This window comes from Mastomys coucha, unplaced genomic scaffold (assembly GCF_008632895.1).
Source record: "Mastomys coucha isolate ucsf_1 unplaced genomic scaffold, UCSF_Mcou_1 pScaffold21, whole genome shotgun sequence".
NCBI classification, from domain to species: domain Eukaryota; kingdom Metazoa; phylum Chordata; class Mammalia; order Rodentia; family Muridae; genus Mastomys; species Mastomys coucha.
In genome coordinates this window covers 76592311-76607156 of record NW_022196904.1, presented here as the reverse complement: position 1 = coordinate 76607156, position 14846 = coordinate 76592311, and the positions used below count along the sequence as shown (strand labels likewise).

General features: G+C 36.8%; 1 protein-coding gene and 1 non-coding gene across 7 annotated transcripts in view; one reads left to right on the top strand and one right to left on the bottom strand.

Moving 5' to 3' along the window:
* Nucleotides 1-14846, bottom strand: part of Grm5 (glutamate metabotropic receptor 5) — a 529892-nt gene that overhangs the window by 451551 nt on the left and 63495 nt on the right. The gene's annotated exons all lie outside the window — the stretch shown is intronic.
* On the top strand, nucleotides 4837-4968 carry LOC116104374. The gene has a single exon (XR_004123876.1). It is a non-coding gene; the product is annotated as a small nucleolar RNA SNORA17 (small nucleolar RNA).

Sequence of the window (14846 nt, the reverse complement as noted above, 5' to 3'; positions counted from 1 at the left end):
CTATATTTAGGCTGGCTTGACCTTCCTTCAGTCTCTGCTCCATAGTTAATCTCTGCAACTCCTTCCATCGGTATTTGGTTCCCCCTTTTAAGAAGGGATGAAATGTCCACCTTTTGGTCTTCTTCTTCTTGAGTTCCTTGTGGAATGAGGGTTGTTCTTCCTGTATTCCAGACTTCTGCGCTAATAACCATTTATCAGAGAGGGCATACCGTGTTTGTTCTTTTGTGATTGGGTTACCTCACTCAGGATGATATTCTCCAGATCCACCCATTTCCCTAAGAATTTCATAAATTTATTGTTTTTAATAGCTGAGTAGTACTCCATTGTGTAGATGTACCACAATTTCTGTATCCAGTCCTCTGTTGAGGGACATCTGGGTTGTTGTTCCAACTTCTGCTTCTGTTGTCTCATCAACTTTATACAAATGTTAATACAGGAAACCTGGCAATTTTTCAAATGTGTCTCTCAGGGACATCTGTAATCAGTATTCTTTTACAAGGCTTGCCACTGTGATGAGAATTGACATCTGGTCATCTTACATGACAAACCCATTTGGTTTAAACTTTCAGAACAGAGAAGGACATTGCCATAAGCCTTTTCCCGACTATCTCAGCACTGTTGGTAACACCTTTGCTTTTATCAATGTAACCTATTTTTAGCATTTTGCTTAGCTGTCAGCAGATTTACATGAACATCAACATAATTTTCTTTCGCAGGAAACTGAGGAAGAAATATGTAAGGAGGAGACAAGAAAATTTCAACATTTCTATATTTCTTCATTGTATTTGACATACAATTCAATATATGATACTCTAAGATTCTTACTTCATGGGATTTCTGTGGGATCAATTCCTATGAAATCTTTGTATCATAAAATATTTAGCTGTAGAACAATTAAAAACATTCAACTCATGAAATGATATTTCATGGTACATTGAGTAATGAGCATCAAAATCAGTATCATTCAACAACCATTACCAACCATGTTAAATATTAGAATATAAGGAACTTGCTTATCCTATACGTACTGACTGTTTTGTGTGTCAACTTGACACAGGCTGGAGTTATCACAGAGAAAGGGGCTTCAGTTGAGGAAATGCCTCCATGAAATCCAGCTGTAAGGCATTTTTTCAATCAGTGATCAAGGAGGAAGGACCCCTTGTTGGTGGTGCCATCCCTGGGCTGAAAGCCTTGGGTTCTATAAGAGAGCAGGCTGAGCAAGCCAGGGGAAGCAAGCCAGTAAGGAATATCCCTCCATGGCCTCTGCATCAGCTCCTGCTTCCTGACCTGCTTGAGTTCCAGTCCTGACTTCCTTGGTGATGAACAGCAATGTGGAAGTAAGCTGAATAAACCCTTTCCTCCCTAACTTGCTTTTGGTCATGATGTTTGTAAATGAATAGAAACCCTGACTAACTAACCCTAACACTATGGCAGGACACTAGTATCTTTCAGTGGCACAAACCTTCCTCCCTACACACAACATTTCTCCTATCCACTAGTCTCTAGGAATTACTATTCGATTAACTGCTTCTGGCATTTAAAAAAAAAATGATTGCAAGTGGTTTGCTTGTATATATGTATGTCTGTACACCCTATGTATACTTTGCCTTCAGGGCCAAAGGAGGGTATCAGAATCCCTGAACAGGAGTTACCAAAGGTTTGGTGCTGCCATGTTGAGTGTTGCAAATTGAACATTGATCTTATGGAATAGAAATCAAGATTTTTATCTACTGAACCATCTCTCCAGCCCCTGCTTCTGAATTTTTAATGTTATTCATATGGTGAGATCACACATTAATTCCTTCCTGCTTTTGGTTTATTCACTTAAACAACCCCCTCCATGTTCTTCTACATTTTTGCAGATTGCAAAATGTCCTTCACTCTTCTGTGAGACTAAAATTTCAATACCTAGTGAGATATGACTTCTCTATGAACACCTACCTTAATTGATACTAAAAGTGTTTAACATGAATAATGGTATACCACATTCTTTTTTGTAAAACACATAGAGAATGCTATATTTAAAATTATTAATTATTTGAATTATTGATATTCTTTTCATTTGACAGGCTTGATGAAGAACCACTAAGTAAAGCCAAGTGTCCAACATCCCACCCAAAATTGTGTTGCTATATTTCTCCCCAAAATTATTGTTTTCTAGGATTCTGTCAACTCAGCCATATATGCATGTTTATATTTGCTATATCTCAGAGAACCAAGGAAGCTTATATTAAAATGGTGTCTTAGAACTACAAGTTAAAGGATTTTGGACTTAGTTTTGTGTTAATGCATAGCAATAATCTTTAAACAGTTTAATGGAAGGAATAAAAGCATGCATTTGCACACTGTGGCAGGTTTGTATTAATAGAAATCAGGAGAGAGAGAGAGAGAGAGAGAGAGAGAGAGAGAGAGAGAGAGAGAGAGAGAATATCAATGATGTTTAGACAGTTACAAAATTACAGAAATAAAGAATAGACAGCCAGGTTTCTTTGATTGGCAGAAGTAGAATGTTAAAGCAAATCAAAAAAGACAGATGCAACATGGTGGAAAAATGTGAAAAAATATGTTTAGTAACAAGACATGAAAGGAGAGAGGGAAAAACTGAATATGACATGTCTTTTTATTTTGGCTGGAATTAGAAAAAGAAAAAAAAATGTCCTAATAGTTTCAGTGAAGAAATGGTTGTCTCTATATTAGATATTTAGTTTGTAGTGTAATGCAGAAAAGCAATGCCCATGTTTCACAAGTGACTGAATATAAATCAAGGAGACATTGGCAGGAATGATGAATGGATTGGAGGAATCAATATGGATTCCCATCTCTTTGAGAACAAATGTTGTAAACATCGTAAGACAGAGGTTCATCAGTTAAGAACACTCGATATGCTTATATGTCACCCAACAACTGCATGGTGCTTACAATTTTCTCTAAGTCCAGTTCCAGGGAATCTGACATGCTCTTCTGGCCTCAGTGGTCAGACACACACACAATATGCACTTACATACATGTGGGCACATATTCATAAACACAAAATAAAAAATAAATCTTAACACTAAAAAATAAAAAAAAATGGACATATATTGTTGACAAATACCTGAAATTTAGCAGTTATATCTGGCTTGTTACTTCAGATAAATAGAAAGCTATGTTAGATAATTGCCCTTTCAAATGAGTATTTATGAGAGTCTTCACTAATACTTTAATAAAAAATCATGAATCCAGAAAAGAAATCAAGACCATAATAACATGACCTTGATAATCACATAACAAAAAGTTTTAAGATAAGATGTCATAAGCTTCCTTTCTAAATCATTACTTCCCACAGGCCATATCACATCTTGGTTGCTGGAAAGTATTTATAGGGAATACCTCCCATCATTGGACAGTGCACAAAAGACTTGAAATTTCAAACCAACTTGTGACACTGACATAGAACTTCTTTCATTGTTGGTGTTGAGAAAGGTTTAATTTGTAGTCAAACCTACACCATCATCCAGGGAAGCAGCATTCTTCCACACATTCTGTCTTAATCCCTGTCATCAGAGCACTGGAGAGTGTTATGTTGGCTTCTTTTGGTGACAGAATATGATCATGACACGTGAGCTGAATAAACTTTCTTCTTCCTGGATGCCTTTTGGCCATGTTGTTCATTGTAACAATAAAAAGCAAGTTTAGACAATTAAAATCTGTCAACTACTTAATTTTTGAATTTTTATGCATTTAAGGGAGTAAGCGTTTGTTGAGTGTACATCCTGAAAACTGTCAGTAGAGATCATATAGGCATCTGCAACTGCTACTACAACTCATCAGTGTGAATAACTCACCTGTCATTATCAAAGGAGATCAGATGTAAATGTGGGTTTTAACTCTACCTGGCAACAACCAGAAGACATTTATGCCAGAGCAGTATTAACATGGATCAGCCTAAATTCGAATGAGAGCTTCTTCCATAATTACTATTATATTCAAGATTTAATAGCAAGTCACTCAATCAATCACTAAAGAACGAAACTAGCATCTAGAAAGATGGTTTAGTCGTTAAGTTTCTCACAGGACAATCATAAAGAAGTGAGTGAGGTTCTCAGAACGCACAGGAAACATGAGCATGACAGCATATGCTTGTAGCCCTGGAACTGGGGGCTGATCACAGTGACTTACTTATTAGTCAGCCTAGCTGAAAGGGTGAGTTCCAAGTTCAGTGATTAAAAACTCTCACAAAATAAGGAAAATGATTGGAAATCACCTTGATGCCAACCGGTGGACACTACACTGGCACACACAATCAAACACACACACACACATATCCACACAAATTCATGCACACAGATACATATGTTCTAACATACACAAATGTATACCCAAACATATGCATGCACACACACGTACAAAGAGAAATCAACAGGAAAACTATTTCATATGAAAGAATAAACAATAGATGACATTATCAATATAATTATTGTATTAAATTATCTATACACACTTTAAGTCTTTTTAAATATATTTCTGTATTGTTCACCTACAAAATTTTCATTGTAAATTTTAGAAATATAAAATTACTTAAATACTTCAGCAAAACATCAAAAGATAAAAGCAATAACTTCCTAGAAATTTTGGAGTTAAAATACATAGCCAAAAATTAATAAGAAAATTTATGGAATAATCTGTGAATTATATAATAGAAGCATGGAGACTACCCAGTCTGAACAGAAGAAAATGACTCCTTTAAAACAAAATTTAAAATTACAGGGATCTGTGAGACAAGAACAAAATTTGTAACAATCATCTCATTGCCTTCAAGGAAAAGAGAGTAATGTTGGACTCAAGAACATATCTACCTCTGCCCCAAGATGCATTGCAGGTGTGGCTGGTGTGTCACGAGTGCATCAGTAAACTATAGAGAGGACAGAGGCTATGACTAATGCTCAATGTTTAACCTATAAACATCTGAATGATTAGTAGCCTTACATTCCCTAAAAAAAGCAAGCCTCAAATTACCATCAGTCTGGCTCTAGAGAGCCAGGACAGGAAGTTAGCCTGAAGCAACCAGAAAGTCCTGGATGGGCTCCCAGGACAGGTGCCACATTGGAGACTTGAAGAACCCTGCCTAGGCAGACGATAGCCAAGATGATCTCTGTCAAGTGCCATAATGCATCCTCACCACCTGCAGCACTTTTAAGAGTGGGCTCTGTGTCTATCCTGGGTATTGCAGTAGAGCTGACCCTAAGCGGGTGGCAGGGACACAGGCTATCCAGCCCAGAGGCTATGAACATAGGCCCCACTACTTGTCTGCAATGAGATGACTTGGATGAGGAAGAGACTGCACCTCCAGTTCCTTCCCATCTAGGGCAGGAAGGAGAGCTGGCCTCAAGGATGGCAGAACAAGAGAGCTGATCCTGTCTCTTTCCCTGCTGCAGCATTCTGGAGAGCTGCCCTGCACATCACCCAGGCTTCACAAAAGAGCTGAGGCTGGACATTGGAGTTGCTGGTGAGCCAGCCCCAAGGGAAAGCCAGTGGGGCTGACCAACTCAAAAACTCTCAGACCCAGATCCAGGGCTTTGAACTGGCCTATCCCAACATCTATTTCATTGATGAACTGCTCAAGTGCATGAAGTGGCTGATCCTATAGATCGAAAACTACATAATTTTTATGGCACAAGGTAACAACGGGATACCTGAGAGGAGTTCCAGTGAGGTTTCAGTATTGATAGAGTAACAGAAGCCAGAGTCCTCTTCCCAGACCGACTAGGCATTGCAGTGAACATTTGCAAACAAAGAGTTGTGGACAAAAAGATATAGTGTGGGACACACTGTGACACACTCCAGCTTTCAAAACAGTATACTTTTTTCTCTATTGAGTTGCAAGAGTAAAGGGTAGATACAGGTGTGAGAGGCGGGCAATATGAGTAGGACTGAGTTGTATGATGTGCAATTCACAAAGAACCAAGAAAAAAGAAGTAAAAGGTGGAAGGTTGGCTTTTTTCCCACAGAGTAATTGTAATTTATTTATTTATTTATTCATTCATTCATTCATTTATAGATATTTTCTTTATTTACATTTCAAATGTGACCCCCTTTCTGATTCCCTCTCTGAAAACATCCTATCCCAGACCCCCTCTCTACCTGCTCACCAACCCACCCACTCCCTCTTCCTGGCCCTGGCATTCTCATACACCGGGACATCATGCATTCTCAGGACCAAGGGCCTCTACTCCCATTGATGTCCAACAAGGCCATCCTCTGCTACATATGCAGCTGGAGTCATGGGTCCCTCCATGTGTACTCTTTTGAAACACCATCCAGAGAAAGGTTGGCTTTTTATGTTTGAAAATCAGCTAATGTAATACAGCTTATTATGTGATCATATCAATAATGCCAACTCAAAGGAGAATTCCTCAACCTGATAATAGTATCTGTAAAAAAGCAATACAATGGCTGTAGTTGAGATTGACAAATTGAATGCTCTCCTATTAAATTACAAACAAGATGATTCTATGCAGTCTTCCCATTATATACACTAAAGTACTAGATATTGTAGCCACTGCAAAAGGAAGCAACAGGAAACAGGAGGAACACATATAGGAAGCAAATTAAATTAAGTTGTTCCTTTTAGAAATGATGAAAAGAAAATCTCCTGGAATCTGTAACAATGTTTCTGAATTCAGTGAATTCATGCATGGAGTATGAGTCTTGACAAACACATACACATATCAGATATCTTTTATCAGTGAAGATTTCTGAGTAGCAAACAAACAAAAAAGTAACCCATGGTGATTAAAATTATTCAGAAATTGAAGAATTTGAATATAGGTTTGTGTATACATAGACAACATTGTTCTAAAATGTATTTGATAAGAAGTAAAATAATTAGAACACAAGATAATTTTGGAAACCAGCATAAAATCATGTCACTGCAGTCAATGATGTTTGCTTCTGGCAGGTGTTCAGCCTTGGACACCAGTGGACCAGAGCCAAGAATCAGGGAACTTCTCACGTACTCTTGGTTTTTGGCAAATACACTAAAGCAGTTTAGTGGAAGTAACATTCTTTTCAATAAATGATGTTAGAGAATGTAAGTGTCAAAGGGAATAGATTAAAAACAACAGCAAACAAAAAGAAAAACAAACAAACAACAAAAAAATGACACAAACAAACCATTGGCTTTACACAGAAAATGTGAGATTGATGATATTTCAGTTTATAACAGGCAACTACATAGAATTATAAAACAAACACAAAAGGGCCATGAGGAGAATTTATTTTACATCAATAGTGAGATTCATAGAGGAGAAAATTGATGAGTGTAGCTTTATTAAAAATTAACAATTGCCCTACTCAAGACCTTATTGAGAGGATTATAATAAACAAACAAAACCAAGCAACAAGTTAGGAAATATTTTTACCTCCACATTCAGCAAACTATTATTTCCTACAATATATAAAAATTCTCAAAAGTAAATACTTCACAAATTCCAATTGTCCAAACTTCCTGTAATAAAGAACATAGCCAAAGGCACTTAGGAAGGAGAGGGTTTATTTGGCTTCACATGTTCTGATCAGTCTGTCACTGGTAGGAGCCAAGGTAATACTCACGCAGGGCAGGGACATAGTTGAGGGAAATGAAGCAGAGCCTGTGAAGGAGTGTTGCTTACTGACTTGCTTTCCATGGCTTGCTCTATTTGCATTCATATAGAACCCATTGCCCAGGAGTGACATTACCCACAGTGGGATGGACAGCCCCACCCACATCAATCCTTAATGAAGATCAGTTAAGGTTCTTTCTTCAAAGATGTCTTTAGCATATATCAAATAGACAGGACAAAGCAACGCCCTGTACATGCACATCTGCTAGTTTTAATATGAGCAACATTCTGTTGAGAAATTTAAACAATAGTAATATACTGATACCAAAATTCAAACACACACACACACACACACACACACACACACACACAAAACTTCAAAAGTATTACCCACCAGGGAATGCGTGTTAAAACCACAATGAGATATCACCCCTCTTAGGAAAATCAGGACATTTCTAAGCATTCATAAAGTCAGACATTACTGGTAAGAAGTAAAATAGCACAGTGTCTCTGTAAAGCAATTTTACAAGTTTCTTTGAAAAACAAATACCAAAGTAAGTTTTCTGTTATCATAAAACCCAGGAACTGTACTTCACATATTGATTCTGAAGAGCTAAGAACAGACAAACCCCTGCTTGCTTGTTGATATCAGCTTAAATTGTTACAGTCAGAAACTGAAATCAGATCAGAAATCTTGGTTTAAATTAATTTCTCTTTCAAATTGAAATGTTTTTGGCTTATACCTTCCCTAACTGTATCCATGTTAAGAAAAATGTAGTTTTAAACTTAGGTAGCAGCTGAGAATTTCAAGCCAATATATTGTTAAAGAAAGTCATGACAAGCTGAAAGGTTTTTATCAAAGTGAGTAGGCTGTTTGCATCAGAGAAAGAGCTGGTGGATATATTTAGCAAACCGGATGTTCATTGAGCTTGCTATTCAAGAACATTAGGGAAAAAAAAACAGAAAAATTCTGTTTTGGGTTCCTGCTCCCTAAAAAATATTCAGAGATGAGAGGCTACTAACATTTATAATTATTAGTGTTCCTATTGAATCCCAAGCTTATTTTGTAATGGATCTTGCTGGGTCACATTTTTGATAACATGTCACTGAAGTTTATTAGTTGCTTTACTCATGGAAATGTCCCACCTGAAGCAAAGGTAGCACTAATTTTTATGTATTTCACATCAGTAAAATGTAGTGAAATAACAGAAATGATTACTTAATATATTTATTCATTGCACAATATAGGATCACCTGAATGTTCACAGACTTCTTTATCTTAGAGAAATGGATAGCTTTCCTGAATAGCACAAAGGCTTCTCTTCACTCACATGCCACTCTGGTCTCCTACATTTTATACCTCTTGACTCCCAGCCACTTCCCACTGCTATGCTTTGGCAATTCACGGAAAGTCTAAGTAAGCCTTGCCCAGGGGTTAATATTTAATATTTGATTTAATCTACTATATACTAGCAAATTTTAGGGATTATGCACTTTAAATCTTCAATTTTGTCAGAAGAATATAAAATAAAAAGCTTTCTGATATATGTTCACTGCTCCATCCTTGACACATATCTGAAGACCAGGCCCCAAGTCTAACACACACACACACACATACACACACACACACACACATACACACACACACACACACACACACGCACACGCAATACACACTAATACACATGCATATGTGCATGCATATGCACCACTAGAACTGACAATAGTCTCTGCAAGAACTATACCCACCACGAGAACTATAGAATAACAAATACTCCAATATCAGGCACAAGAATCCTTCTTTTAAGGTGGTAGCAAAGAGTAGGGGAAATAAGTTCCAAAACAATATTGGTTATTGCTGTTTCTATTTGTGGCCTCTCAGAAGTTGAAGATAACCCCTTATTTCTATAGACACCACACACTTAAAACATGGAATCAAATATCTGAGTTGGAACTAACCTGAAATCCTCTTTGTTTTGGTTAAATTCTGTGACATCAGAAAATACCTTTCTGCCAAGCAAGGGAAGCAATTAATAACTATATCCAGCTACAGCACCTATGAAGGACAGTAGTGAGTAGTGTGGCAAGATATTCATAAAGGTATAATTAGTGGCACTCATATATTGGTTTACCCAACAGCTGCATAATTGGGCTTTAGTTGCTTTTGACAGAAGGGAAATCATGCCAAACTTCTCAGGGATAGTGAGTACATGGACTTAGATAAGAATCTAGTATTGCCACTTTGTTAAACCAACATAATACCATACTTTATGGTAACCCTAAACTTTATTCCCACAGACACATATAAACTACACCCCTATTAAAGAGAATTTTACTTATAGAAAATGGAAACCATCATTGGAAACCAAAACTAGACACAATGTAATGATCAACAAATCAAGAGAAGCTGTGTCTATGGCTCAGAAAATATTGTACAGGGTCCCCAATGAAGGAATTAGAGAAAGGACCAATGGAGCTGAGGGGTTTGCAGCCCCTTAGGAGGAACAACAATATGAACTAACTAGTACCCTCGGAGCTCCCAGGGTCTCAACCACCAACCAAGGACTGCACATGATAGGTCTGATTGTTCAGGCAGCATGTGTATGGTAGAGGATTGCAAAATCGATCATCAATAGGAGGAGAGGACCTCGGCCCTGTGAAGGTTCTGAGCCCCAGTGTAGGGCAATGCCAGTGCCAGAAAGTGGGGGAGGGCAGGGTGACAGGCATGGGGAAGGGGGAGGCAACAGGGGTTTGGTTTTGTTGTTTTTGTTTGTTTCTTTGTTTTTTGGAGGGGAAACTGGGAATGGAGAAATTCACATGTAAATAAAGAAAATATCTAAAATACAAAAAAAAAAAAAAAAAAAAAAAAAAAAGAAAATATTGTAGAAGGGCTAGAAAGATTGTAAGATCCAAAATACCAGGAAGTCTGCTTGTAACATTCTCTCCTAAGAATGCATACATAAACAAGATCTGAACAATGGTAGGATCAACTGGGAAGCTAATGTAGAAGAGAACAAATTTCACAGGGTTCCCTTCCTAGTCAACTAATGACTAATGAGAGAGGGAGAATTTGCCTCTCCCAGAAATGAGCCAGGTTATTTGTTATCCAATACAAACTAGTCAGCTTTGAAACCATGGACAGCAAACAAAAGCAGATGCAGTAGACTGCATATATATATATATATATATATATATATATATATACATATATATATATATATATATGTACGTATATACATATATGTATATATATGAATATATACATATATCCATTGATATATGGGGGAGAAAGGCTGTAAGGAAGAAAAGGAAGGAGGAAAGTGATGGGGTATTTTAATTAAAATATATTAACCATAATTGCATCCAGTTATAAATACACACAGAGTGAAAAGTAGAATATTTCAAGATCTCTCTAATCTGTCTTCCTAGAGAATGCTATGAATGTGCTTAGATTTGCCCTTCCAGGCCCTCCCTTCCACATTCATGTGCAGACTATGTCTTTATAAACACATGTTTCTATTGATGCATATGTACAGCCTGCCCACTACTTATACAAAATATAATCCTCACATCTATTTACTTAGGTCAGTACAAACCTGAATAGTCAATGATGGCTGGTGCTTGTTGTGGTGTCTACTGTCTTCAGACAGGCTATGAGGGCAGAATCCAGGCACTGAATCCCATGGGATCCCTACAGCGTAACTGATTTTGCCCTACTCTGGATGATGGAGAAGTTGGGTCTCTAATACCTATATTTTCTTACGGGAATCAATACATATTTGGACATGATTTTGACCTTGAATTTCTTGAATTTGATACCTGAAACCTAACATTTTAAGTGAATGATTTTTTTTTATCCACTCATTGGAGATGGGTCTGCAGGCTAAATATGCTTGATTCAAAAATCTAAAAATCAGTGTTGAAAGTTCTGGTATGGGACTAAAAGTGAGAAGTTTCCTCTCGAATCTTTTGGCAATGGCTTACACCTGGCTGTAAATGTTGTTATAAAGACAAAGTCAGAAATGGTCAAAATCTGTGAAGAAGAAGAGTAGAAGAGACAGTGGTGTGGGACACACCCTGTGGTTGACACCTCATGTGCAGCCTGCTGCACTCGTTGTCTCTGCTGACCCAGGACAGTAGGCTGAGGGATGAGGGACTCCAACACACCACTCAAAACTTTCTGCAAGCAGAGTCTGCTCAGGACAGAAACAGGGATAGGAGTGAGTTAAACAGACCCCTCCAAAAAAAAAGGGGGGATGGGACCCATGGTGAGTATAAGTCAGAGAGAACTTGCACCTGAGCTTTATCCTTGCTTGTAGAATGACTGCTTCTGAATACCCCTGTGACTGTGTAAGAAGGCTGTAGATACAATGTACAAAGCAACTTACAAAATTGCAGCTGAGTCGTCTGCAATGACTCCTTTATTTCCTGAACTCTGTATCCTTCAGGCTCATCACCCTCTCCTTGGAACCTAATCAATCACTGCAGCCCCACACAGCTTGAGAATGACATGAAGCTACTGGTCACTATCTCTGACTTGATACAATATTTGGATAAAATTTCCTACTTTTTCCTTTACCTCAATCATTCTAATTAAAATTTAAAGATACTTGTAAAAAAAAAAGTAAAAAAAAATATATTAACCATTTTGTTTAAAAGATATTTATCAGTAAACAAAAGACTTATGTTTGTTTTGATATACCATACTTAGTGTTGCTACAAATGTATCTGAGGCTGGCTACATTATAAGAAAAAGGGGTTCATTTGTACCCATTATTTTTAAGCCTAGAAAGTCCAAGCTTGCATGGCCACATCTGTCAGGCACAGATTTAGATGGAGTAAAAATGAGAGTGAAGGAGCCTCAAAATATGTGGAGACTAGTTATACAAAATAGCATTGCATGGTTTCTAAAGGTGGAACCTTCACACCTTTGAGGCTCACCTCTGCTTGGTCTCGATACTTTTCAATGTCATTACATTGGAATTTAGTCCATGTGTCCTTGATAACTAACCTTATGCAAACACTGGCGTGTTCCTTTTCATAGACAACTGCTCATTATTTAATATGTTCCCAGGATAGTCCTAGTACTGAAAAAAAATCACATGTTATACATGACCCTGTCCCCCATGACAATGTGGTCTGAGTGAAGCATATCAAACTCAGAGCACTACAACGAAATAATAGAAAATGAATGGATTGTAGTGATAGGCTTCTTGAAATCTCTGGGCGATGAAAGTAGTTAAGGCAGAATAGCATTGTTAGACATTTTAAAATCTTTACCCTTAAAGATATAGTAATCTAATACAGAAATGGAATTAGAGAGTTGAAGAGATAAAATTTTAAATGCAGTATAATATATCATGCAATGAGAGGAATATATAATAGGGGGATTCTTGGAACATGGTAACTGTCTAGATGTCAACAAGTACTCAAAAATGACTTTTGAACAAGGTATTACACAATTACTGCCAAGATTTTAATACTTTAAAACTTATAAATATGGAATAAACTTCAAATGGAAGCAGCTGAGATATTAACTATGAACATTTAAAGAACTCATGGTTTAAGTATGTCAGTTCAGCCATATGACATAATTTGAAATGATGTATCTATAAGAGTATATTGGCAATACCTCTACCATACACAGATTATTATACTTTATGACTTGTGTAGCTAATAAATGTAGCTCTCTCTCTCTCTAACAAAATGATATAGCCACTCAAATTTAAATATTGCATAAAGAAACAAAATATTCATATGTATTATTTCCTTGAATTACTGCAAGTACATAGTAGGTATTATTGCCGATAATGTTTAATCCTCTTAATGGTGTTATAATTTCATGATTTCTTAGTAAATGAATTTTAATATTTATCGTCTACCATTTCTAAAAGCTATGTAGCAAGTAAATGAGAGACATAAGGAATCTGTTCAACTTTTTTACCCAAAAGTCATGCACAGTGATCTCGTTAATATCCCATTACTTAGAACATGAAGACAAGAAACATCTATAGGACTCTAATACCAAAGATCTTGAATCTCCTCATTCAATATACCCAAATATGCAGTAATGTATATATGTTGAAATCAAAGCAACTTTATAGATCTGCTAATAAAATTTTTAATGTTTTCTTATTTTTCTAAGAACACGGAATCAAGATGATGGTTAAACATGAAGCAGATTTTTTTTCTGATGCCTGAAAGAAGAGCAGATATGAAATAGTCTGATAGGGATTATCATGCATGGGATTATTTCAAACTTCTTGTATGTGTTGAGGCCTGTTTTGTGATTGACTAGATTGACTAGAAGGTACCTCAGAGTACCTTCTCAAAAACTGAGAAGGTACCCTGAGGTGCTGAGAAGAAGGTATGTTTTTGTTGTTGTTGTTTTAGGATGAAATGTTATACAGATATGTGTTAAATCCATTTGGTCTATAACTTCTGTTAGCTTCAATGTGTCTTTGTTTAGTTTGTGTTTCCATGATCTGTCCATTGATGAGAGTGGGGTATTGAATTCTTCCAATTTTATGGAATGATGTCCAATGTGTTCTTGAACTTTAGTAAAGTTTCTTTTATGAATGTGGGTGGCCTTGCATGTGGAGCATAGATGTTCAAAATTAAGAGATCTTCTTGGTAGACTTTTCATTGATGAGTATGAATTGTCTTTCCTTATACTTTTTGATAACTTTTGGGTGAAAGTTGATTTTATTCAATATTAGAATGGCTACTTCAGCTTTTTTCTTGGAACTATTTGCTTGGAAAATTGTTTTCTAGCCCTTTACTCTGAGGTAGTGTTTGTCTTTGGCAGTGAAGTGTGTTTCCTGTATGCAGCAATTTGCTGGGCCCTGTTTACATATCCAGTCTGTTAGTCTATGTCTTTTTATTGGCGAATCGAGCCCATTGATGTTAAGAGTTATTAAGGACCAGTGATTGTTGCTTCCTGCTTTTTATGTTATTTTTATGTTTCTGTGTCCACCTTCTTTTGGGTTTGATGAAAGAAGATTACTCTCTTCCTTTTTCTAGGGTGTAGTTTCCCTCTTTGGTTTGGAATTTGCCCTCTGTTATTCCTTGTAGTAATGGATTTGTGTAAATATATTGTGTAAATATACCTATTAACCTTAGGTTTGTTCTTATTATGTCCTGGATTTCCTGGATGTTTTGGGTTAAGAGCCTTTTGCAATATTTAGGCTTCGGTAAGATGGCTATCTCCTGAGAGGCTCTGACAGTATCTTACTGACACAGATGTAGAGGCTCACAGCCATCCAT